This window comes from Peromyscus eremicus, chromosome 5, assembly GCF_949786415.1.
Source record: "Peromyscus eremicus chromosome 5, PerEre_H2_v1, whole genome shotgun sequence".
NCBI classification, from domain to species: Eukaryota; Metazoa; Chordata; class Mammalia; order Rodentia; family Cricetidae; genus Peromyscus; species Peromyscus eremicus.
This window is the reverse complement of record NC_081420.1, coordinates 117,674,174-117,699,436: the sequence shown is the minus strand read 5'-3', so window position 1 is coordinate 117,699,436 and position 25,263 is coordinate 117,674,174. Positions and strand designations below refer to the sequence as shown.

The window sequence follows — 25,263 nt, the reverse complement described above, 5'->3', positions numbered from 1 at the left end:
ATATCCATGTGTAAGAGTTTTATCTTAGAAATCTACCTAACTTTCTGGGTCATAGGACTTCATCAAATTTACCTGAAATTGCTAAACTACCAAAACAATTATGCCAATTTTGCCAGCGAGAGGTTAGTTTCTTCATAGACTTTGGCAGTTAGGAGACTCAGCTGTCTGAGGTCTTTGTTTTAGATTTCTGACCACTGAAGACGGAGCACCTTTTCATGTGGCTACAGGCCACTTTAATTTCTTTCACTTCCTCTTGTGATGTGCATGCTTTGCCAAATTAAGAAAAAGTTCAGTTTTTAAAGCAGTTATTTATATTTTGCGGTTGTATGCTTATTTTCAGTCCTCTTTAGAGTTTCGGCTTAATCAGCATCATTAGTCCTGTATTAGTCAGCTTTTTCTATGTGAGGAATTATGCCAAAACCTTGTTGGGGTGTTGGTAGTGGGGGGTTTTGGTGATGGCAGTATCAGTTCAGAGGATGTGGTTAGCTGTCTAGATCTTCCATAGTCCTGAGGAGTGCTATCAGATGGATGCTAATTACCTTGTGAACTTCAGAATAAATTCTGCCCTGACTGAGGAAAGTGCTGAGAGATGTGCAGTGATCAGCTGGGGAAAGCGGGCAGGGGTGGGGTTACGGTGGGTTTTCTAGTGTGGAGGGAGACAGGTGACCCGGGTATGTGCCAGATGGAGAGCGATGGGTTGGATCATGCCTTTTCACATGCTGAGTGGTGCAATCCTAACAGTCTACCAATCCCAACAGAAATGGATTTTGTGATAGTCCTTGGCTTTAAAGCAAGGGCCCTGTTCATCTCTGTGCCTTTCTTTCTAGGTGTTTCTGCAGCCCAGCGGAAGTTTGCTCATTCGCTCAGAGACTTTAAGTTCGAGTTTATTGGGGACGCCGAGACTGACGATGAGCGATGCATAGGTAAAAAAGGCATGAGGTCTGGTTTGCTTTCCTCTGCCACACTCAACACAAACTCATCATGCCTTTCTCCTTACAGATGCTTCCTTACAGGAATTTTCCAACTTTTTGAAGAATCTTGAAGAACAGAGAGAGATCATGGTGAGTATCAGGAATGTGAATGTACTGATTAGCAGATTTCTAGGAGGGGACAGTCTGGGCTGTGAAGCTGGACAGAAGTTTTGATGAACTTAGTGCTTATAAGGGGGGAGCTTTGGATGGGGTTTCAAAGCTCTGGTTTCTGGGTCCATGGTGGTTCTGGTAGTGATCAGTTCTTGGGCAAGGTTCTGGACCTCAGGCAGTCTTTTTTCACTTGTAAAGTAAAGGTGGGTGCTGGTTTGCCTTTTGTTAGCAGAGCCTTTGGCTTATGTAAATGCCATGCAGGGGCTGAACATACCCTAAAGCTGAAGGAAGAGATGTGCACTTGGAGGTAGAGGGAGTGGAAGGATGGTTTTGAGCCGTAGCTCTGGGTTTCTAGTCTGTGAGGGTGGACAGAGCTCTGGGTTTCTAGTCTGTGAGGATGGACAGAGCTCTGGGTTTCTAGTCTGTGAGGGTGGACAGAGCTCTGGGTTTCTAGTCTGAGGGTGGACAGAGCTGAGACCTGGCCGTCTCTGAAGTTCCTCTGCAGTGACATAGTGTGATCCTGATTCTAATGAGGGCTGCTTCTCCATGCAGCATACTCTGAGTGCCTGGTGCTTTGTGAATACCTGTGAACTCAGCAATGACATTTCAGGGGGGATTAGATGATATTTGCCTTTCTTGTAAGTTTGTGTGTCTTTTCCAGTTAAACAAAGGCTCACAGTGTGATTACTACCGGGTTTCCACATACTGTTCTCACTGCCCCCCACCTACCATTTTAAAATAATTAGAACTTGCAGAAGACACTGGGTTCAGTGTCCCACAGAAACAATATAATAAAATACCGTTCTTGGTTCTCCAGAATAAACACTGCCTAGAATTACGCTGATGTGTGAGTGGGTTCCGAGGTGATAACGCTACTGGTACTGAGCACGGTAACTGGAACAGTTAGCCATGACTGTATGCTGGCGTGGCTCTCAGCTATTTACCTCACTTTAAGTCTTTTGGTTATCATGCCAAGTCTGTAAAGAAGATAATCCCTCCACTCTGTTTTATAAACTGAGGCACATGGTCTGCCCAAGGTCTCATGATGAAGTAGGAGCTAGAACCCTGAGCTTCCCCGATTACCCTGTAGCCAGCTGCCCACCCACATGCTTTAGTTTCCCAGGTGGTGGCTAGTGGAGTTTCTGTCAGGAGCATGTGCGTTAGGGGCAAAACCAAAGGATGGAATTCATTTTGATTTTAGGAGTAGCACAAACACGTTTTCTAAAATCTCATAATTTGCACTATGCCCTACATTCTGAGATATTTTCTGGATGTTAAAAATTCCACAGAGGGTGGGCAGAGGTGGCATTTTATCCCAGCACTTTTATCCCAGCACTCGGGAGGCAGAGGCAGGTGGATCTCTGTGAGTTTGAGGCCAGCCTGGTCTACAGAGTGAGTTCCAGGACAGCCAGGGGTACACAGAGAAACCCTGTCTCAAAATGCAAAAACAAAAACAAACAAAATCCTCGCACGGAGCTGGGACGATGTCTCATTTGGTAAAGTGCTTGCCGCTCACATGCAGGAAGGCCAAGGGTGCATCAGTGTGCACATGCCATCCTAGTGCCTGAGGGGTGGAGACGGGAGGATCCTGGGGCTTGCTTGCTAGCGAGGGACTGAATTGGTAGTGAGCTGCAGGTTCAGTGAGACCCGCTCTCAAAAATGAAGGGGAGGAGGTAACGCCTGCCGTCAACCTTGGGCCCATGTACACATCTGTGTAAACACATGGATCTGCAAACAGGTGTGTACACCTAAGAACATGTACACAAACATACTCAGAATTTCATGGTGTGCATGTGAAGGTAGTGTTATCACATGGGCTTTTCCTGGCACACACTGGTAAGTTCAATTAGTGTTTGTATAATGTTATAGTCACTCATTTCTCAGCTGTTCAGTAAAAACTAAATATGACATTTGATCCAAATAGTGCCACGAGACCACCTTTCCACACTGTGAAGTGGAGGCATGTGGGGTGGTAATGGAATGTCTTTTTTTTTTTTCCTTTTGGTTTTTTTGAAACAGGGTTTCTCTGTGTAGCTTTGCACCTTTCCTGGAACTCGCTTTGTAGACCAGGCTGGCCTCGAACTCACAGAGATCCACCTGCCTCTGCCTCCCGAGTGCTGGGATTAAAGGCGTGCACCACCACCACCGCCCGGCTGGAATGTCTTGGTTTATGTTACATAAGAGCTGTGTGCATGTACTTTCTTTGATGTTTAGACATTCTTTTCTGGGATCTCGAGCATGTGGCCAGCATTTATTGACATTTTATGTTCTTTTTATTGGTTGGAATCTGAGGGCTAGGTAGCAAACTTTGTGAAGTACCTGCATCCACTGTTTTATTTGCTAGCGAGGGAGGTAATGAGTAAACATGTGCCATCAGGCAGTGAAGAGTGCTATAGTTCAGAACAGAGATGGGTAAGGAGCTGTGGGTGAGCTGGGCAGAGAGGTAGTGGTTAAGTGTTGAGGGCCTTTTTGGTAAAGGACTGTTAGATATCCTGGTGTGTGCAGGAACGGGGTTCTAGGTAGAATGGGGCTGGAGTTTAGACTTTTACAGAAATACCATGTGACCACTCTCCGCCTTGATGGTCGAGTTTTGTATTCAGTTTCTTGGAGTAAATCGATGAGGTCAAGAAACTGGAATGTGGTCTTAGATTCTGATGTAGATAGCGTGGTTCATAGAGATGCTGCTAGCTGACTGATGATTTAATCTTGGCTGTGGTGGCAGTTGACCGTGTGTCTGTCTGAGGTAAGAGGAGTGTAGGAAGGTTGGGTTCCTGGGGCAGGGCAGATGTCAGAGTAGGATTGTGTCTGTGGAAGGCCTTGAACCCCAGAAGAATGGTACAGCATGTTAAAACTGACATGTGGGCCAGGTGTGGTGGCGCACACCTTTAATCCCAGCACTTGGGAGGCAGAGGCTGGTGGATCTCTGTGATTTGGAGGCCAGCCTGGTCTACAGAGTGAGTTCCAGGACACAGAGAAATCCTGTCTTGAAAAATGAAACCAAACCCACCCAAACCTACAAAACTGAGACGTGGGACCGAAATACCTGCCGGAGAGGAAGCAGTGGGAAGCACAGGCACCCGACGATGTGACCAGGATACTCCAGTTTAGTTTGGGAAATGGAAAGCATTACTAGAATATAGTGTTAAATTACTTGTTCTCAGCACTCAGCGTCACATCTGATCCTGTTTATCCCGTATTCCTAATCCCCCTGCTGCCATTTTGACTCAAAGCCCAGCATCGGGTCATCTCATGTACGAACATACACATTTCAAGTACGAATACCTCAGGATGTGTGGGCGAGGTGCCACTTTAACAACAACATGGACAAAACGCCTTTATTCCAGGAAACAGTTCAGGTTCAGAGTCATCCCTCTGTGTCTCTCTCAGTAGCAGTTGGTCCCTCTGCAGCATCATTCAAATAGATGACATTTGATGGTAAATTTCCAAGTCACTGCAAATTTGTAGGGTTTTCACCTTTTCCCCTAACCAGAATTTATAATTTATGTGTTTTTGGGGGGGACAAGGCTTCCTTGTAGCCTAGGTTGTTCTCAAGCTTGTAGTCACCCTGCTTTCCCTCTGAGTGCTGGGAGATAGCAATGGATCAACACACGCAGCCTTCTGAATGCTGGAGGATAGGCATGCACCACCACATGCAGCCTCCTTAATGCTGGAGGATAGGCATGCATCACCACATGCAGCCTCCTTAATGCTGGAGGATAGGCATGCATCACCACATGCAGCCTCCTTAATGCTGGAGGATAGGCATGTATCACCACATGCAGCCTCCTTAATGCTGGAGGATAGGCATGCACCGTCACATGCAGCCCCTCCAGTGCTAGGCGTAGATGTGCACCATCACATGCAACCTCCTGAGTGCTGGGGGATAGGCATGCACCGTCACATGCAGAGAGCCAATACTCTCTACTGGCATCTTTAGAAGTAGAAGTCTCCCAAGTCACCATAGAGTCAGCAGTGAAGTTAATAAAAGTTGAAAGGCGTGTGCCATTTATCCAACTGACATTGAGTGATTTTCTGTGATCTTCTGAGATCACCTCTTTTGAAGCAGGAAAACTGGATAAAATCATCATGTGTCTTTGAGATCTTTTGAAAGCTTTTGAAGAAACGGTTGTGACATTTGGAGACCAAGGCAGCTGTAAACTTAGAATGAGAACAGATATGCAAGAAACGTTCAGTGTGGTCCTGGAGAGGAGCTGGTAATTAGCAAGTTAATTAAAATAGACAAAGGTATGAAGTGTGGTCATCAGGGAGAGGAGGTCAGCTAAGCCTGTGGCTGTTGGGGACAGGAGCTGTCCTGAAGCTGGGAGCAGTGGCCTGAGGCCCAAGGAGGTCCTTAGTGCTCTTGGGGCAGCAAGGAGGGGCCTGAGCAGCTAGACTGAATGCAGGTGCATTCTGGGAACTCAGAACAAAATTCAGTCTCCAAGCCTCTTACAGTTAGTGTAAGCTGGCAGCTAAAGGCCGCGGGTGGGAAAAGAAAGCAGAATGAGCCAGCTGTGAGATCCTTTCTGAGAAGGTTAGTGTAATTTTAGTGATTATTAAATCTTCAAAAATAATCAGTATTTTCCATTGTCTGACATTAATTAACAGTGAAGCATGATCATTGGAAAATAAGCATGACCATATTCATAGTTAAGGCTAAATCAGTAAAGGGAAAAAAAGTTAAAATCTGTAGAAGGCTAAGACCAAAGCCAAATGTTGTAGAAAGTTTTTTTACTGAACAAGTATTCTGTAGGACTTTGGGCTTTAAAGGGTAAATACACGTGTTTAGAAGTGCAGCCATCGGCCAAGAACCCCATCCGATGAAGCTGACGGCCATATGCTCTTGTGCCTTGTGTATGCCTAAGCGGGGCTGTGTTTAGTTCAGCCAGTACCTCTGTGTGCTTACTACATCCAGGGGCCGGTTGTGACAGCAATGACAGCTCTTCCTTGAGTAGTGGATATCCCCGGGAGATGGGCGAGAGCCTGTGTACTCAGTCATTTTGCAGTAACAGAGGCACAGGAATTCAGGGAGGTCTCCTGGAGAGCGGGTGATGAGCCATTAGCCAGTTAAGCCCAGATGAGCTGGAATGCCGGGGCCTCCTTGAGGGAAAACCAGTTCCACTTGGGAAAGAGGGAAGGCTGTTTGAGTCTGCCATGTCCTCTTCCTTTGCTACTAAATACATTCCTGAGATTGTGGGTGTGGCTTAGTGGTGGAGTGTGCTCAGTATGAAAGTTCAGTCCCTGGTCAAGCAAAACTAGGAACTGAAATCCAGTGACTCACTGGAAAGGGAAGTAGACAGAATACCGGTTTAGGAAAATAAGTCACTATTGGCCTCCACACCCAGGGTTTGGTCTCCACGAGTGGACATGCCCCACCCTCTAGACAGATATCACAGTGGTGTCAGGAGAGGGCTTCTAAGTGAGTAGTTTTTCTCCTAGTGTTTCTAACCTGACTGTGGATGTGAGGAACCTAAACTAGAGCTGGGCCTGACCCAGCCAGAGGCCAGCACTGGCAGGCTTGTGTCTGTGCATGCTGTGAGGGAAGCGCGGCCAGCATTCCTGCGCTGCTCCTCCGTGTGGCCTGACAGCACACGGTGTACTTATCTGAGGTGGGCAGCTGTCCAGGAGTCTAGGGACTTTTAAAATAGTGCTGCGGCATTTATGAGCATCTCCGAACGGCCCTTCACACTGTGTTTACTTCTCTGAGTAAATCCTTTGAACAGACTGATCTTGGTTTTCTTGCCAGCCTGCAAGGGCTCAGTTTCTGAGGATTTGGACAAATCAGAGTAAGGGTGTGGACCAGAGGGTTAGAAAAGCTTTGAGGAACAGTGCCTTTGGGAGATGGAAGGCAGAGCTTTCCAGTGGTGTCCAGAGGTCCTTAGACATCAGTGTTCAGTACCTCCTTTTTATACTGGAAGTGCGGGACAGGCAGGACAACTTGTCTACCTAAAAAATATATTCTCAGCTCTGCTACTCTCGTTTTTGTTCTAAACTATTACTGTTTTTCTATAAGAGTGTTTCATGATGTCACTGAAATAATGTTCATTAAAGTAAATGAATGTTTTTACTCTTTGGGAGAAAACTTGTTCGCATTCCTTCTTAGTGTGTGTCACAGCAGGTGTTCTCTACACATGGGGACTGGGCCAGCATCACCTTCCTGTAGTAAGGGCTGGTTTCCATGACAACTGGACAGGATTTGGAATCATCTAGGAGACCCAGCGGCTTGACCATGGGTGTGTTTCTAGAAAGGATTGACTGAGGGGGCAGTGTCCACCCTGAATGTGGGGCGCACTGTCTGTGGGCCCTTGACCGACTGGAGTGGGGGGAGAAAGAAGAGGCTAGCTGAGAGCCAGTGCTCAGTCCTGGGGGAGGTGTGTGTGTGTGTGTGTGTGTGTGTGTGTGTGTGTGTGTGTGTCCACTGTTTCATTTGCCTCCGTGCTTCTCCACGCTGCCTGTGCACTCTTACACCTCGAGCCACAATGAACCTGTTTCCCCACAAAGTCTTCTGTATCTTCTGTAAGATACTTTGTCACAGTATCAAGGAAGTGATTAATATCCTGGGGGATATGCTAGAAGTGCCCGTTCTCAGGCTGCACCCCAGACCTGATGAATTCCAAAATCTTCGGGGGTATGTTAGAAATGCCCATTCTCAGGCTGCACCCCAGACCTGATGAATTCTGAAATCTTCGGGGATATGTTAGAAATGCCCATTCTCAGGCTGCACCCCAGACCTGATGAATTCTGAAATCTTTGGGGATATGTTAGAAATGCCCATTCTCAGGCTGCACCCCAGACCTGATGAATTCTGAAATCTGAACCACTAGCCCATGAAATCTCCTTTGCCCTAGAGTTAGTTCTCTGTAAAAGTTAAACCATGGTTTTTGCTGGCCTTATGGCACCCGGGGGATTAAAAGACTCAACAGGTAAAGTTTTTATCTGTCGTTTTCAGAGGCTGGAAACTATACCCATGTCTGATTTGTCTTAATGCAGCAGGCTTCTACTTGCTAGTAGTTTCAGTGTTGCATGATAATGGTTAGTGTTGTTTATGCATGTGAATGTATGAGATAAGTGGCATAAACATCAGGCATTATCGGGCAGTCTGTGCCTTCTGTTTACTCTTACAAGTCATATTTATAATAACAAATGTGTAGTCCGTTCTGCAGATAAAAATGACACGTTTGTCTGTGATTCTGTTGGCAGGGATGTTTACAATGGGAGAAATCGTAGCTGTCCTTCATGAAGACATTTCTTAGTTTGCTTTAAGAGCTGCCCATGACAGTGCCAGGCATAGTGGAACACACCTTTAATCTCAGCACTCAGGAGGCAGAGGCAGGTGCAGATCTGAGTTTGAGGCCAGCTTGGTCTATAGAGCGAGTTCCAGGACAGCCAGGGTTACACAGAGAAACCCTGTTTCAGAAAACCTAAAAGACAAAACAAAAACAAAAATAAAAAGCCTAGAACTTACCCGTGACTTAATTTCACAAAGACTTGCTTCCTGTCTTTGGAGATGATCTTTACCATTTGATATATTTTATCATTTTATCCTGTAAGCCCATTACAGTCTAGCTAGATATGCATGCTACGCTGTAAATCCTGCTGCAGGAACGTCCCAGGTGAGGATTTATTTTTACATATCTAGAATACTTGAGGAATTTAAGAATTTGGGAGAAGCCTTGTGCCATGAGTCAGAATCCTCTCTGTTGATGACTCATCGTTGTCTGTGACCCTCCAGCCTGTCCTCCTGAGATTCTACTTCCCTTTTGGAGCTCACGTTTCCTCTATTTCATATCCTTGGGGTTTCTAAGGAATTGTTTTACTTTGGATTTTACATGCATACTCTCCTCTCTCTCTCTCTCTCTCTCTCTCTCTCTCTCTCTCTCTCTCTCTCTCTCTCTCTCTGTCTCTCTCTCTCTCTCCCACTCTCCTACTCATTCACCCACTCACCCAAAGAGACACCAGAATATTTCCAGTTCATTCCTATAATTGCCTAAACTTGGCTATTTTTGTGAATCAGCTGGAACTACTATTTCATGGCACGTACTTTTTGATGCGCTAGGGCATTTGGATCATGCATGAGTTGGGAAAATAGGAAATTGGAGCCCACTGAAGTGAGTGGTTTGTTATGCATCACTGAGTTAGGAACCACTGCTCTCTTTAGGACCCTCAGACAAGAGAAACCTTGTTTCTTCTTTCTCTTCAGCTGTTTGTAACTTTTGTCTTTTTCTGTTTGTAACTTTTGTCTTTTTCTCCACCTCTTTTGGGGGCGCATAGACTGGAGAGTGAATCCTGGGCCTTGTGCTCACTAAGGACACGTCCTCTGAGTGGTCTACATTGTCAGCTCCTTCCCTCCAACTTTGAACCCGAGTGAAATGTGTATAATCTCATCATGTGGCTGCCGTGAACCAGGCAGCAGCCTGAGGAGATGTGAGTTTGGGTATCCGCTTCTTGCCTGTGTGAACAACTGCAAGCTGTCAGTATTCCAGCTCAGTCATTAAATAAGGGCTGCTTACAGAGGGATGACGAGTCTCTGTAGCTGCTTGGAAACCTTGTTTAGAGAACTTGTTAAGTCAAGGAGGTTCCATAACTTCTGTCTCAAACGTGGGTGCTACCACCTTGGGAGTAAGTCCAGGATATTGAAGTGGGGTACACTTTAAAGAAGTGATATGCCGCCCAGGACTTCCCTTCTGAAGCACAGGTGAGTGCCCTAGCTTGCCCCCGACCCCATCCCTGGGCACCAGCCACTCCGGGGAAGACCTGCCCAACTTGGCCCCAGGTTCTGGTCCCCGGGCAGGTGCCCTTCTACCACAACCGGGAAGGATCCCCTTCTCCAAGACCCCTGGCAGACCCTGCAGTCTCCACGCCCTGCCCCCACGCCCATCTGCCTGAGCCCCAAGCCTCTTCCTGAGACTTAGAGGCCAGGCCCCCCAGCTCCCATCTTGCCCAGGACTTCCCTTCTGAAGCACAGAGGCTGGCCCCCAGCTCCCATCTTGCCGTGGATTTCCCATCTGGAGGAGAGAGAGAGAGAGAGAGAGAGAGAGAGAGAGAGAGAGAGAGAGAGAGAGAGAGAGGAGAGCACCCATCCTCCCCCGGACTTCCCTTCTGAACAAGAGCTTCCATCCTGTCCCGGACTTCCAATTTGGACAAGAGAGCTCCCATCTGGACAAGAGAGAGAGACTTCCTGAATCTGTCAGCTCTGAACCAAGTGTGCGAATAAGGCCAGGAACGAACCACAAGGAGATGGGCAGACGTCAAGGCAGAAACACATACAACAAAATGAATAGTAATACACCATCACCAGGCCCTAGCCCTCCTCCAACACCTAGACCTGAACATCAGAAATTGGAAGAAGCAGAAGAAAATAGCCTTATGAATGTCATCATGAAGAAGCTAGAGGCTCGTGTAGAGGAAAAGACAAAAAAATGTGAAGAACGCTGTAAACAACTAGAGGAAAGGGCAAACAAATTAGAAGAAATCAATAAAGTCCTGGAAGAGAACAATAAAATACTGAAAGAAAATCAAGAAAAATCAATGAAACAAATGAAGGAAACAGTCCAAGACCTGAAAAGGGAAATAGAAAAAATGAAGAAGACACAAACAGAGGGAATGCTGGAAATAGAAAATCTGAGAAAACGATTGGGAACTTCAGATGCAAGTATAATCAACAGAATGCAAGAGATGGAAGAGAGGATCTCTAGCGTTGAAGATACAATAGAAGAAATGGATTCATCAGTCAAAGAAAACACTAAAGTCAACAAAGTCATGAACCAAAATGTCCAAGAAATTTGGGACACCATGAAAAGACCAAACCTACGAATAATAGGGGTAGAAGAAGGAGAAGAATACCAACTCAAGGGCACAGAAAATATATTCAACAAGATCATAGAAGAAAACTTTCCCAACTTAAAGAAGGAAATGCCTATGAAGATACAGGAAGCCTATAGAACACCAAACAGACTAGACCCCCAAAAAAAGTCCCCTCGCCACATAATAATTAAACAATTAAACGTACAGAATAAAGAAAGAATATTAAGAGCAGCAAAGGAAAAAGGCCAAGTGACATATAAAGGCAAACCTATCAGAATAACACCCGATTTCTCAATGGAGACTTTGAAAGCCAGAAGGTCCTGGACAGATGTAATGCAGACATTAAGAGACCATGGATGTCAGCCTAGACTAATATACCCAGCAAAACTTTCAATCGTCATAGATGGAGTGAACAAGACATTCCATGACAAAGCCAGATTTAAACAATATTTATCCACAAACCCAGCCCTACAGAAAGCACTAGAAGGAAAATTCCAACCTAAGGAAATCAGATACAACCTCGAAAACACAGGCAATAGATAAAGCCACAGCAGTAGACCCCAACGAAGAAAAGTACACACACATCACCACCAAAAAATAACAGGAATGAACAATCACTGGACATTAATATCCCTCAATATCAATGGACTTAATTCACCTATAAAAAGACATAGGCTTACAGAATGGATACGAAAGCAGGAACCATTTTTCTGCTGCATACAAGAAACACATCTCAAATTCAAAGATAGACACTACCTAAAAATAAAAGGCTGGGAAAAGACTTTCCAATCAAACGGTCTTAAGAAACAAGCGGGTGTAGCCATCCTGATATCCAGCAAAATAGACTTCAAACTAAAATCAATCAAAAGAGATCAAGAAGGGCATTACATACTCATCACAGGAAAGATCCACCAAGATGAAGTCTCAATCCTGAACATTTATGCCCCAAACACAAGGGCACCCACATATGTAAAAGAAACATTATTCAAGCTTAAATCACATATAAAACCCCACACATTAATAGTGGGAGACCTCAACACCCCACTTTCACCACTGGACAGATCCCCCAAATCGAAACTTAACAGAGAAATAAAGGACTTAATTGATGTCATGACTCAAATAGACTTAATCGACATCTACAGAACATTCTATCCTAACAAAAAAGATTATACCTTCTTCTCAGCACCCCATGGAACCTTCTCTAAAATCGACCACATACTTGGTCACAAAGCAAATCTAAACAGATACAAAACAATTAGAATAACCTCCTGTGTTCTATCAGACCACCATGGTCTAAAGTTGGATTTCAACAACAACAAAAACTACAGAAAACCTACAATCTCATGGAAAGTGAACAATACCCACCTGAATCACCAATGGGTTAAGGAAGAAATAAAGAAAGAAATTAAAGACTTCCTCTTCCTAGAGATCAACGAAAATGAAGACACCACATATCCAAACCTATGGGACACTATGAAAGCAGTACTAAGAGGGAAATTCATAGCACTAAACGCCCACATAAATAAGCTGGAGAAATCTCACACTAGTGACTTAACAGCACACCTGAAAGTTCTAGAACAGGAAGAAGCAAAGTCTCCCAGGAAAAATAGATGCCAGGAAATTATCAAAGTGAGAGCTGAAATCAATAAAATAGAAACAAAGAGAACAATACAAAAAATTAATGAAACAAAGAGTTGGTTCTTTGAGAAAATCAACAAGATAGACAAGCCCTTATTCAAACTAACCAAAAGACAGAGAGAGAGCATCCAAATCAACAAAATCAGAAATGAAAAGGGGGACATAACAACAGACATTGAGGAAATCCAGAGAATCATCAGGTCATACTTCAAAAACCTCTATTCCACAAAACTGGAAAACCTAAAAGAAATGGATAATTTTCTGGATAGGTACCACATACCTAAATTAAATCAAGACCAGATAAACTATTTAAATAGTCCAATAACCCCTAACGAAATAGAAACAGTCATTAAAAGTCTCCCAACCAAAAAAAGCCCAGGACCAGATGGTTTCAGTGCAGAATTCTACCAGATCTTCAAAGAAGAGTTAATACCAATACTCTCTAAATTGTTCCATACAATAGAAACAGAAGGAACATTACCAAACTCCTTCTATGAGGCTACAATTACCCTGATTCCCAAACCAAACAAGGATACAACAAAGAAAGAGAACTACAGACCGATCTCCCTCATGAACATTGATGCAAAAATACTCAATAAAATACTGGCAAACAGACTCCAAGACCACATCAAAACAATTATCCACCATGATCAAGTAGGATTCATTCCAGGGATGCAAGGATGGTTCAACATACGAAAGTCTGTCAATGTGATACACCATATAAACAAACTCAAAGAAAAAAACCACATGATCATCTCACTAGATGCTGAAAAGGCATTTGACAAAATCCAACACCCCTTCATGATAAAGGTCTTGGAGCGATCAGGAATACAGGGAACATACCTAAACATAATAAAGGCAATTTACAGCAAGCCAACAGCCAACATCAAATTAAATGGAGAGAAACTCAAAGCAATTCCACTAAAATCAGGAACGAGGCAAGGCTGTCCGCTCTCCCCATACTTATTCAATATAGTACTTGAAGTTCTAGCCAGAGCAATAAGACAACATAAGGAGATTAAGGGGATACAAATTGGAAAGGAAGAAGTCAAGCTTTCCCTATTTGCAGATGACATGATAGTATACTTGAGCAACCCCAAAGATTCCACCAAGGAACTGATACAGCTTATAAACACCTTCAGCAACATAGCAGGATACAAGATCAACTCCAAAAAATCAGTAGCCCTCCTATATACAATGGACAAAAAAGCGGAGAAGGAAATCAGAGATACATCACCCTTTACTATAGCCACAAATGACATAAAATACCTTGGGGTAATACTAACCAAGCAAGTGAAGGACCTATATGACAAGAACTTTAAGTCCCTGAAAAAAGAAATTGAAGAAGATGTCAGAAAATGGAAAGATCTCCCATGCTCATGGATAGGCAGAACTAACATAGTAAAAATGGCAATCTTACCAAAAGCAATCTACAGATTCAATGCAATCCCCATCAAAATACCAACACAATTCTTCACAGACCTGGAAAGAATAATACTCAACTTCATATGGAAAAACAAAAAACCCAGGATAGCCAAAAGAATCCTGTACAATAAAACAATCTCTGGAGGCATCACGATCCCTGACTTCAAGCTGTACTATAGAGCTACAGTAATAAAAACAGCTTGGTACTGGCATAAAAACCGACATGTGGACCAATGGAATCGAATTGAAGACCCTGATATTAATCCGCACACCTATGAACAAATAATTTTTGACAAAGAAGCCAAAAGTGCACAATGGAAAAAAGAAAGCATCTTCAAAAAATGGTGCTGGCAAAACTGGATATCAACATGTAGAAGGCTGCAAATAGATCCATATCTATCACCGTGCACAAAACTTAAGTCCAAGTGGATCAAGGACCTCAACATAAATCCAGCTACTCTGAACCTGCTAGAAGAGAAAGTAGGAAGTAGTCTTGAACACATTGGCATAGGAGACCACTTTCTAAATAGAACACCAGTAGCACAGACACTGAGAGAAACAATCAATCAGTGGGACCTCTTGAAACTGAGAAGCTTTTGTAGGGCAAAGGAAACGGTCAACAAAGCAAAGCGACAGCCTACAGAATGGGAAAAGATCTTCACCAATCCCACATCTGACAGAGGACTGATATCCAGAATATATAAGGAACTCAAGAAATTAGACATCAAAATGCCCAACAGTCCAATTAAGAAATGGGCTATAGAACTAAACAGAGAATTCTCAACAGAGGAAACTCAAATGGCTGAAAGACATTTAAGGAATTGCTCAACATCCCTAATCATCAGGGAAATGCAAATCAAAACAACTCTGAGATACCACCTTACGCCTGTCAGAATGGCTAAGATCAAAAACACTGAAGACACCTTATGCTGGAGAGGATGTGGAGCTAGGGGAACTCTCCTCCACTGCTGGTGGGAATGCAAGCTTGTACAACCACTTTGGAAATCAATATGGCGATTTCTTAGAAAATTGGGAATCCATCTCCCCCAAGATCCAGCTATACCACTCTTGGGCATATACCCAAGGAATGCTCAACCACACCACAAGAGCACTTGTTCAGCTATGTTCATATCAGCGTTGTTTGTAATAGCCAGAACATGGAAACAACCTAGATGCCCTTCAACTGAAGAATGGATAAACAAAATGTGGTACATATACACAATGGAATACTACTCAGCAGAGAAAAACAATGACATCATGAGGTTTGCAGACAAATGGATGGATCTAGAAAAAATCATCCTGAGTGAGGTATCCCAGACTCAGAAAGACAAACATGGTATGTACTCACTCATAACAGGATACTAGATGTGGAACAAGGATGACTGGACTGCTACTCACATCACCAGGCAGGCTACCTGGAAAACAGGACCCCAAGAAAGACACAGGGATCGCCCAACGACAGAGAAATGGAATGAGATCTACATGAACAGCCTGGACAGGAGTGGGGGTAGTGAAGGGCGAGGGTCGAGGGAAAGAGAGCTTGGGTGAGTGGGAGATCCCAGCTGGATCAAAAACAGAGAGGGAGAACAAGGAATAGGAGACCATGGTAAATGAAGACCACATGAGAATAGGAAGAAACAAAGTGCTAGAGAGGCCCACAGAAATCCACAAAGATACCCCCACAACAGACTGCTGGCAATGGTCGAGAGACAATCCGAACTGACCTACTCTGGTGATGGGATGGCCAAACACCCTAATTGTCGTGCTAGAAACCTCATCCAACTACTGATGGATCTGGAGGCAGAGATCCATGACTAGGCCCCAGGTGGATCTCTGGGAGTCCAATTAGCGAGAATGAGGAGGGTTTATATGAGAGAGAATTGTTGAGACCAAGGTCGGATAAAGCACAGAGACAAATAGCCAAACAAACGGAAACACATGAAATATGAACCAATGACTGAGGGGTCACCAACTGGATCAGGCCCTCTGAGTGGGTGAGACAGTTGATTGGCCTGATCTGTTTGGGAGGCATCCAGGCAGTGGGACCGGGTCCTGTGCTCATTGCATGAGTTGGCTGTTTGAAACCTGGGGCCTATGCAGGGTCCCTTGGCTCAGCATGGGAGGAGGGGACTGGACCTACCTGGACTGAGTCCACCAGGTTGATCTCAGTCTGTGGGGAAGGCTTTGCCCTGGAGGAGATTGGAATGGGGGGCGGGCTGGGGGGAAGGTGAGGGGGGCGGGAGGGGGGAGAACAAGGGAATCTGTGGCTGATATGTAGAACTGAATTGTATTGCAAAATAAAAATTAAAAAAAAAAAAAAAAAAAAAAGAAGTGATATGCCTCCAGTATTCTTGGAGGCACAAAGATAAAAATATTTGTGGGGGAAACCAGATTTTCATGACTAAGATGGAAAGTGATTTAGAAGTGTTTGGGCTCTGAAGAAGTTTTAGAAATATCTTAATACAAGTAGTTTATTTCCTTTTTCATGTGTATACACAGTGATGAAAATAAGCCAACTCTCAAGGAACTCTTTCAATAAACTAAAATATAAATGCTGAGTTCATATATAATTAGACTTATTAAACATTTTTTTTTCATTGTAGTATATGAGATGCTGGAGTGTTTTCCACGTTGTGGTATCTGTAGTTGATAGAAATGGTTTTATATTGATGGTGGGGTTTGTTTGAGGTCAGAGGGATTCCCAGTGGCCATGATACTGTGGAGGACTCTGGGAATTTTGCCAGTCACTGGTGATGCAGGGAAAGGGAGAAGGTTGTGGACTTCATCGCGTTAGTGTGAAGGCCAGGCTTCCTCCAACTGCCCACAGCTTGTGACCACCCACTGCATCGCCAGGGAAGGGGACTGGGTCCTGATGGACAGCCTCGTTCAGCTTCTCCTGGAGATACCTTGCAGCCTGATAAGCACAGTTCAGCCTTCCTCTCTCCCTGTCTTTCTTGGGGTCAGATCTGTATCCATAACCCAAAGGTCTTCCTCCAGCTTTCTGGGCTCCCTCTTCTCTCCTTCTCAAACCCTTCCCCTAATACAGTTCTTGGATTTCTAAGCTTTTGTTTTCTGTGTCTTTGTATTAGAGGATTCTGACTAGGAAAAAAAAATTTTGTAGCAGAGATTTGTTCATGGGCACAGTTGTGTTTGTTATTATCAACATCAGTAGGACATTTTGTGTGTGTTCTTTAAATTGTCTAAGTTGCTAAAGCTTTATTCCTAAAGCAGATAGTTTAAAAGCCTGCTCTGTGCTTGGCCGTGTTCTAGCACCTGAGGATGCAGTGGGGAATTGGTTTCTTGTTCCGGACAGGTGCTTAGCTGGTGGCCACCCAGGAGGCTGAATACCAGGCTGGCCTTTCAGCCCAGGTGGTGGCCTCTTCCCAGTCAGGGGTGACCCAAGCATCCCAAGAGGTTGGAGATCAGGATCCTGTTTGTCATTGACTAGATGCTTTCTTTGAAAAGCTCTCTCTCTCTCTCCCTCCCTCCCTCTCTCCCCCCTCCCCCTCCCCTCCCTTTCTCTCTCTCATCTCTTTTTAAATTTAGCAGTTTGTTGCCTTATTGAATATGCTTCTAGCTTTGTCCATATTATCCCTGATTTAAGAAACTATAATTTTCTTTTTTTGACTTAAAACAGGAAAGCCCAACTTTCAAATTCTGTCTGATGATGCTTTTGTAGCCTGTAGCCTGACAGACTATTCCCTCACTTATTTCCGTGGTTTTAAATTCCTTCTCATAGTGTTCTGCCCAAGTATTTATTTTCTTAAAAAAATAGAAGCAGGGTCCTTACTGTCCCACACGCAGAGAGGAAAGAGGGCCAAGGTTAAACAAGGTTAACCGTCCCAAGTGTCCTTATTAGGCTCAGGCCCTCTTGAAGGCACAGCAGCTTTTGAGTTCCAGTTTTATTATTTACTAAGCCTAAGTTAAAACATTATTACCAACAAAGGGCATTAGGTTTTTAAAATTACAGTCAAAGGACCAGTTTTTTCCTTCAGAGTCCATTATTGATTTGCTCTGTTCCTTTCCCTGTTAGCCAACATTCGCCAGGCGTGTGTGTGTGTGTGTGTGTGTGTGTGTGTGTGTGTGTGTGTGAACCTAAAGACTGGAGAGCACAGACTCTAAAGGAATCTTAAACCTCGGTAATGCAGACTTGTCTTCCGTTTTCTCTTTTGCTGTTTTAACCTGAGCCTAGGCCACAGCCAGTGTCCGGGAAGTTGGTCTGGAACTGAGGCTCTCAGAACTTCAGTGCTAACCCTCTTGTTTTGTTGGTCTCAAGCTAATTGGGATTTAGGATTGGAAACTGACAAACATTCTCACTGGATACTTTTTGTTCTTTGTGGAATGCAAGCAGAAATGTGGTAATTGAACTCATTAATTGGGACCGTTCATTGTAGGGATGCACCCTGCACCGAGGTGGCCGTGGACTGAAGCCTTGGGCTTTCAGAAACGTTGTGTTCTAGCTCCTTCCTGATTTCCAGGTTGATACCCTGTTGAGTGTGCAGCACCCCTGTCCTTAGGTCCTAATTCTTCCTGTGAGCTAATTAAAATTCGCACCCTTTCGCCCTTGGTGGTGGTATGCACCTTTAATCCCAGGTAGAGGCGGGCGGATCTCTGAGTTTGAGGTTAGCTTGGTCTACAGAGTGAGTTCCAGGACAGCCAGGCCCACACAGGAAGCCCCAGTCTCAGGGAAAAATTCTCACTGGCTCTAATGATTTTAGGCTAGTGGTTTCGAGCTTTTACTGTACAACTTAATATTGTTTTTAGTTTGTTTTCCTACCAGGCCTAAGAGACCAGTTTAAGCTGACCTTAAAAACAAAATGCTGTCCTGGGATTTATTTGGCAGCTGAATTCCTTCCTGGGCAGCACTCTCTTTCCTCACAGGTGCGAGGTATGGAGTGCCCTTCCTTCCTTATGGTTGAAGGTATTTGGATAACAAAGGGAATTGTTTTCTCTGCGGTGAAAAGATAGAACTCCTTAGGGCAGAGCCAAAATCAGCCAAGGGCACCCTCCGTCCCCACAGTGGCAGGGCACTTTGAGCACTGCTGACATGAAGACTTTCGTACTCTCTCAATGCCAGTCTGTGACTCTGTTCTTTTATTAGTTCAACCATTTTGATATTCTCATGGAAATTTGGATGTACCTTGATAGGGAAAGCTATAATATAGGAGAGCAGCCAGCTAAATGGAGAAAGGGATCACAGCATGAGTGTGGATGGAGAGGATTGAACTGTTTAATAACGACTTGGTTCAGCTGGGGAATATTTGTATGGCAATATGTATTTCCTTGTATGGTTACACACGACAACACTCTGTGGGAAGAGGGGGACTGACACATGGGGCAGTGGAGATAAGGGAGGGGTGGAAATGACCAAGTGAGATGATGCCTTGTGTATGAAGGATGTCATAATGAAACCTAGTATCCTGTGTGCTGAGTGACGATAACACGTAAGAGCAATGTCGACTTTAGAACTATTTTACACGTGTTTCATAAAGAGTTGTCTAAGCTCTGATGCTTAGGCAGCAGCACACGAGTGTGCCACTGGCACACGTAGTCTGGCAGCACAGCTTCTGAGATCGCTGTGGTGGCCACATCTGAGGGTGTGCCTCCTTTTTGTTTTAAGGCACTCCACTTTCTTAAATCTTTCTGATGCTTTCAGAGGGAATATCCTCTGAAGCCCCAAGGGCCTATTGACAGCACAGGTGAACAGGTTGTTAAAACTGAGCCCCGAGGTGCATTTCCATGGTTGTCTCAGTGTACCTGCTAGTCTTGTTCCCTGTGTTTCAATCTCATATTCTCTTTGTCTCTGTTTCTCTCTCTCTCTGTGTGTGTGTGTGTGTGTGTGTGTGTGTGTGTGTGTGTGTGTCAGACAGAGAGAGGGAGAGGGAGAGGGAGAGAGAGAGAGAGAGAGATTTCACAAGCAAGTAGCCATGCATTTTGTGTGGATACATAGGTAGGTGCTGGTGGAGGGCAGAGGATAACACTGTTCCCAAGGAACCATCCATCTTGCTTTATTTGGTGGCAGGGTCTCTCGCTGGCCCAGAGCTGTGGATTTGGCCAGTCTGGCTGGCGTGCTTCAGGGTCCCTCCAGTCTCCGCCTTCACAGTCCCAGGATTATAAACGTGTGCCACCACACCTGGCCTTGTTCTGGGGATTGTTATATTGCTCTTGTTTTGTAACCCAATCCAATTTGTGATCTCAAAGTATCTGAAAGTAGATTTGATAGGCACTGTTTTGGGCTAGGGTTCTTCAAACAGTTGTTTGGTGATCCAAATAATGAAAAGTGGGATGGGCACTTGAAATTTGGGTTTGATCCTGGGGACCCACATGGAGACTCCCGCAAGTCCTCTGACCTGCACACGTGTGATGTTACATACACCCACCTCCCCAATAATACATGAAAAAAGAAAATTCAGTAATAAAAAGCACATTCCCTGGGGAGATTTACAGAATAAAGTCTTTAGATGTAGCAATCCTTTTTTGGAAAAGTATTTCTCATTTTGGGAAAGTTGTTTTGTTCAGATAGAGAAATCCTTGGCCCCCTTTCTTGAGGTTCTGTTTCCGGAAAAGTAAACACTGTCTCAGCTCAGTGGTTCCTTTGCTGCTATCTGTGACACTGAAGTAGAAAAGTGGAGTTTTCCCTTTAGTGCAATAAAACAAAGTGTCTGGAAGGTCGTGGGAGAAAACAGTGGAAAGTCTCTTATGCCCTCAGATTATGCATTCCTTTAGCGGTCACAAGCGCTTGGAATCCAGGCCTTAAATAATGAGGGCTGTGGGGAGTGAAGATAATTCCTTCTGGTTCTTTTATGCGCAGGCTGGCTAATAAGGTAGCTCCTTATTAGAAAGACATGGTTTGGTGTCTATCCCAACTGGTTCTCTGTTTCCCCTGGGCCTTGCTTTAGAAAATTGTTACTAATATTACCCGGGTATGTGCTTCCTAGTCACACCATTTTACTGTGTGTGGGTCTTTGGCCAGAAGTCTTATTCTCTTCGACTCTACAGCCTCACAGCTCACCTTTGATCGCCAAGGTGGGAGGAATTGCCAGCTGCTACGGAGGCTCCCGTGCTAGAACCCGGCCCTGTGCTCTGTCACCGTGCTAGAACCCGGCCCTGTGCTCTGTCACCGTGCTAGAACCCGGCCCTGTGCTCTGTCACCGTGCTAGAACCCGGCCCTGTGCTCTGTCACCGTGCTAGAACCCGGCCCTGTGCTCTGTCACCGTGCTAGAACCCGGCCCTGTGCTCTGTCACCGTGCTAGAACCCGGCCCTGTGCTCTGTCACCGTGCTAGAACCCGGCCCTGTGCTCTGTCACCGTGCTAGAACCCGGCCCTGTGCTCTGTCACCGTGCTAGAACCCGGCCCTGTGCTCTGTCACCGTGCTAGAACCCGGCCCTGTGCTCTGTCACCGTGCTAGAACCCGGTCCTGTGCTCTGTTATTATTAGCAGGTTTCTTAGCTCCTCTTGAGCTGGAAGGTTGCCCAAGATAAGTTTCCTTTTCCTTTTCTGTTTTTGACACAGTACTGTGATTTGATACTGCCTACCAGGTACTCCGCCATGGAACTACGTCCACAGCCATCTTTTTATATTACTATTATTATTATTATTATTATTATTATTATTATTATTATTTGGTTTTTTGAGACAAGGTTTCTTCGTGTAGCTCTGGCTGTCCTGGAACTTGTTCTAGAGACCAGACTTGCCTTGAACCCAGATCTGTATGCGTCTGCTTCCTGAGTGCTGGGATTAAAGGTGTGCTGCACCACTGCCCAGCTCATCTTTCAGTTCTTTGAAACTATTCAAGATTTTTAGAGCCAAATATCTAATGAGAAGAGCTCTAAAGCCAGAGTCCTCATTGGAAACACCACTGAAAAGTCTATAGTCATTTTAATCTTCACATTGTGCTGTGAATCTCTGAGTCTGGAGTTTGCTGTCTTGCGAAGTAACATGGAAATACGGTTTGTGTCTTGCCTTTCCCCAGCTCATCTAGAATCCCAGGATTGAGGATAAATTAGGACCTCAGGTTTCTTGGGCTAACTTTCTGTGGAGAAGGCCATGGCAGACATTGGCTGGACATTGGATGCTAGCTTCTTCATGTTTATATAGAGGTAGTTAGTCACGTCTCCCTTGGAAGGCAGCTGGGTCACTAGGCTCTTAATCAATTCTTGTAATGGAGAGACCAAACACGGAAGCTCCGTGACTCTACCCATTACATCTTGTTTTGCACTTTGAGCAAATCAAAATCTGTTTTCTTCCTATCATTTAAATACTCAAAGACAGTCTTTGTGTTCTTCTAAATGTTCTCTCTTCCCTGTTTCCATTAAACGCTGCTGCCTGTAGTTAGTTCTCTCCACCCACCTTGACTTGCGCAGCAGGTGCCTTTCCCTGCTGAACCATCTCACTGGCTGGATCCTCTTTAGCATCCTAATTAGGAACATCTCTGTGAAGTATTTTGCTGCCCTGTTGAGATGGGTTCTTTTTAGACGTAACTGCAGAGTTGAGCCCCATGTGTAGCAAGGAACAAGGTTTGTTCCTTCATCGTCTGATGGGACATGTTTGGTTAAGTGAACATTTTAGGACTCAAAACTCATTACTGAATTCACACAAACTCTCAAGATGTCCCGTACACTTGAGCAACTGCCTTTCAGCACTCGAGTCCAGCAGCTTTCTCAGACTTCGTGGATCACGTTGGAATCCCCTTTTCAAGTGTGAGAGGTACTGAACGGTAGTGCTTCAGCAGGCCTTCTGCTGGCCCCAGTGTTGGGTCCAGGGTCTCATAATAATGGGGGACAGACCACCAAAGTCTATTAAACCAGAAGCAAACTTTATTCCAGAAAATAAAAAAAAATAAAAATAAAAATAAAAAAAAAAAAAAAAAAAACACCGTGGGGCACAAAAGCTTATCAGCTAGCTGAGACTGCAGCCAATGTTGGAATTCTGGGGCTGTGGCCGTGGAGGTGGGTACTGGCCCCCTTTTATAGTATCAGGCATGGGATGCATGCTAGGAGTCACATAGAAACAACTATTAAAAGTTAACTTTGGTCCAGGCAGTTGTTGGCTATAAGGGCCAAGGGGGTTAAAAGTTAACCCCTGGCTGTTGCAGAGGAGCTGGCTGTAAGCAGACAGCCATTGTTAGCAGTTAACCTTTAGAGTGATGACTGTCAGCTTTCATCTCTTAAGCTTATAATTTTGTATTCCATATTCCCGGACCCTTCACCAGCCTCTGTCAGCAGCAAACGTGGGAGGCGTCTGTGGAGAGTACACGCTGATGGGGTGGCTCTCCAGGCTGGGTTGGCAGCCTGGCCCAGGGGCAGGTCCATCTTGCCTCCTGTGTGTGTGCAGGGTTGGCTGGGAACACAGCTGCTTCTGCGCATCACTTTCTGCCCGGGGCTGATTTTGTGCTCTGGTGCCAGGGGCCTCAGAGCTGCAGATTGTTGCCTGGCCTTGCATTGAAAAGGTTGGCTGGTTGCTGCTATCCGACAAGGGCTGAGTCCTTAGCATGTTTTGTGTTCCTGGGGTTGCCTTTTGTTTGTAAGACCATCTAAAGCCCTTCCCAAGGCTCAGGAATGAAGGGATTCTGCGATTTCTTTCTACCAGAATGATTGATTACAACATCCTTTATGTGCTTGTAAAATCACATTCTGTATTTGTGCTTTTCATCTCATTTTTGACACATGGAAGTCTTTCTCATTATCATTAATTCAGTTGTCTTTAATGCAGAAGGTGTCATCACAGATGGCCTTGGGAGCCGGAGGGTAGTCTGTTGAAGATTTAGTACTCATCTGTCTCTGGGGAGGAGCAGTGTTTAGTATTAGGAGTACTCATCTGTCTCTGGGAAGGAGCAGTGTTTGGTATTAGGAGTACTCATTTGTCTGGGGAGGTGTAGTGTTTGGTATTAGGAGTACTCATTTGTCTCTGGGGAGGAGCAGTGTTTGGTATTAGGAGTACTCATCTGTGTCTGGGGAGGAGCAGTGTTTGGTATTAGGAGTACTCATTTGTCTGGGGAGGAGCATGTTTGGTATTAGGAGTACTCATCTGTCTCTCAGGAGGAGCAGTGTTTGGTATTAGGAGTCCTCATTTGTCTGTGGGGAGATGTAGTGTTTGGTATTAGGAGTACTCATCTGTGTCTGGGGAGGAGCAGTGTTTGGTATTAGGAGTACTCATTTGTCTGGGGAGGTGTAGTGTTTGGTATTAGGAGTACTCATTTGTCTGGGGAGGTGTAGTGTTTGGTATTAGGAGTACTCATTTGTCTGGGGAGGAGCATGTTTGGTATTAGGAGTACTCATCTGTCTGTGGGGAGATGTAGTGTTTGGTATTAGGAGTACTCATCTGTCTCTGGGGAGGAGCAGTGTTTGGTATTAGGCGTACTCATTTGTCTCGGGAGGAGCAGTGTTTGGTATTAGGAGTACTCATTTGTCTCTGGGGAGGTATAGTGTTTGGTATTAGGAGTACTCATCTGTCTCTGGGGAGGAGCAGTGTTTGGTATTAGGAAATACGAGTAATACTCTACAGTGACAACGCTATATTTCTGTGAAATAATGAAGGTAACGTGAGATTCCATGGGGCCCCCAGTCTCTTTTGAGAGAAAGAAGAAAACAAAACAGCCCTTGTTCTGCGACCAGCAGTACTTACAAAAATGACTGTTGGCTTACTTTGTTCTTAAAGAAAGTATTTTAGGCTGTGTTCTAGAGTTACCGACTAGACTTTCCAGGGGTCGACAACCTAATGATGGATTTTAAGCTTTACAGAATGCTTTCAGTTAATGAACAAAACAAAGCCGAGACCCGTGTGTACTGTTGGCTGTGCCCGCTCCTCCTCTGCTTTGGGAGCTTGCTGTTGACTTCAGCAGGAAGAGGCCCCCAGACGCCTTCCATCTTCCTTTTTAGCTCCTGGTGGCCAGGCAGATGTCTGTGTATCAGACCAGTTCTCTAAAGGAAGGAAAATTCCATGACCTAAAATGACTCTTGAGCTAGCTTCTGGGTCTCCTTTTTTGAGGGGTGTTTGCTGTGGAGTCTAGGGTTTGAGGAGACTGTCACACACCCGTGTTACCGATGTCTGTCATTCCTGGAGCATTTCCTTGGTACTGTTTTGATGGTGACAGATGACATCTGATGTCCCTAGCCTCCTGTGGCCCTCTTGCATTAACACTGAACCGCTAGGAGCTCCATCCTCAAGCTGCTGTTTTTCTTTCCACTCGGAGGAGCTTTCTGAGTTTTACCTTTGCCTGGAAAGCACCTGTTGTCCGCTCTAAGCTTGGTCCCTGCTCATGCTCTCTCACTGGGGATTTCCTTCTTTGTGACTTGGAGATGCCTGCAGCTCAGCTCAG

General features: G+C 44.9%; 1 long non-coding RNA gene across 1 annotated transcript in view; it reads left to right on the top strand.

Annotated features, from left to right (window-relative positions):
* Nucleotides 1-997: 997 nt before the first annotated feature.
* LOC131911872 (uncharacterized) overlaps nt 998-25,263 on the top strand; it is a 28,251-nt gene continuing 3,985 nt past the window's right edge. The window contains exon 1 of the long non-coding RNA XR_009379447.1: nt 998-1,061. This is a non-coding gene — a long non-coding RNA (uncharacterized LOC131911872). The remainder of the gene's footprint in view (nt 1,062-25,263) is intronic.